The sequence below is a fragment of the Macrotis lagotis genome, chromosome X, assembly GCF_037893015.1.
Source record: "Macrotis lagotis isolate mMagLag1 chromosome X, bilby.v1.9.chrom.fasta, whole genome shotgun sequence".
Taxonomy (NCBI): Eukaryota; Metazoa; Chordata; class Mammalia; order Peramelemorphia; family Peramelidae; genus Macrotis; species Macrotis lagotis.
The window spans coordinates 349,275,346-349,277,627 of NC_133666.1; positions in this window are offsets into that span (position 1 = coordinate 349,275,346).

Below are 2,282 nucleotides of genomic sequence, written 5' to 3' on the forward strand. Positions count from 1 at the left end.
TTTTTGGCTTCCTGAATTCAGATCCTGAGCATTATGCACTACCCTACCTTACTGCTGAAGGAGAGAATTCATCACTTATTTAGTCAACACATCCAAGGGCTACCCATTGGTATTCATTGTACAATTAGCAGAAGTTATGATGTCTGTCTCTAGCTACTGAAAATGTTATTTGCAGTCTAAATACATTGAGTGTCCAATTTATACACCATTGGCAACAACTATGGAAAGCTGACTTTTTTGATACTTTCTATAGAAGCCTTTTTTAATATTCTTCAAGTTTATCTGCCTGAGTAGAAGGTTGCTGTGAGTCCCACAGAGAGAAGTTCCCACAAAAAATCAAAAGGTTCTGATGATAAATAATTAAGCAATATCCCATGATGTGAGCAGATCACTCTCTTCCTCATTATTTTTAGTTATCTTGCTTCAAACTAAATAAGGTAGAAATCATGATGATGTTAATGTTTTTCCTTTGTTCTCAAAGGAGGCCATGATATGAGAGAGGTGATGCCAAGACAAGAATGTGAATTATATTTGAGGGGGGGGTACTAAGTCACCAGTCTCATTTTCTCCTCCAGAGCCATCTGCGTCCATTGGTCAGATATGAATCAGGACACCTGGAGATGATTTTGGATGTGAGACAATGAAATTTAAATGACTTGCCCAAGGTCACACAGCTATAAGTGTCTAGGGCTAGATTTTAAATTCCATTCTCCTGACTCCATGGTCAGTACTCTGTTCCCTTTGCCTCCTAGTTACCCAGATGAAAGTTATGAGAATATGTTATCTGGTCCCAACCTACCAAGATTATGCCAAATATTGTGCCCTCAACCCGAAAGTCATCACCTTGTTAGTTCAGGATCAATGTTGGAATGACACTTACAAATAATTAAACATTATATAAAGGAAATTTACTCTACTCTAACATACCAAGAATATGCAAAAAAGGATACTGTGACTCTTAACTTCTGTGGATGCAGCACCTCTCAATTCTGAAAGACATCTGAGTAGTAAATCATCAGGGCTGGGTAAAAAGTCATCAGGGAATGATAACTCTTGTGGTTTTAGCTATGCAAGAAGTCAAAAAGGTTAAAACTATTTGAGGCAGGGATTTTTATGCTTCATTATCAGAACTTCTGTCAGACAAGCCAAGCCTGAAAGAAGTAGTATCAAGAAAATATTGATCCTCTTGAAGTCATCCCTAATCTACTTTTCCTAAAGAACTACCAATCACCAGTGACCACTGTAAACAATTTTCATCTTTCAGAAATTCTGCCATTTCATGACATTGATATATAGTATTAGTGAAATAATATTAATGCACAAAAGGTAAGTTTGATTTAGGAAGAAAACTATCATGATCTAGAACATGGTGCTAAAAAAAAGAATAGCACACTGTACATCATTTTTCCCTAAAACAATCCAATTTATCCTTAGTCTAAGCAATTCTAGTCCCAGCTCTCATCATCCATCAGTAAAAACATGTGTGTGTGTATGACCCAGATAATTTGGTCCATTGATCCAACGTATATTATAGTGTAATATAAGACAAACAAAAGAGAAATAGAAATTTTCATAAACTTAAAAATGATATTCCTCTGAGCCATATATTGACATAATTTTAAAATAAAATGTCATCTATTTTAAAATGATTTTTTTTGTTACAAATTCCCCAATTATATATTGGGTTTGAAAAATATTGGGCATATTTGGTCTAGATAGTAGTCATTCTTCATCACCATGTGGTTCACATGTTGACTGAAGTTATATGATTGATCTTGATTATTATCTAGGAGCTCCATAATAATATCTGACATAATGCAATCAGTAAAAGCTCAGCAAAACAAAGAACAACAGGAGGGCTACAACCTCCATTAGTAATTCTTCCTCAACATATCTGGCTCTGGATCTGAATTCAGGAAGCTATGAATGCAGATTATCTCAGATACTTACTAGCTGTTAGACACTCAGAAAATACTTTCTGATGTCTGATATTAAAGAGACTATGAACAACAATTTCTCAGTGTATCTTTCATTTACTCATGCTTGGGTTGATAACTGATTGAGCTATACTCTGCTAATGAGTGTTAGAAAAGGGCCCTCAAAGTGTCACTGTGTTCTAGAATACCAGAGTTAACAAGCATAACCATTTTCCCATTGGTGAGTTCCTCCCTGGGTCTACATTTTTTGTGAATGATTCAAGCTCATCAACTTCTTACCTCTTACTTTTGCTTCTTTGACTTTTCAAAATTTGATATCATCTGCTTCCTTTCCTCCATACAGAT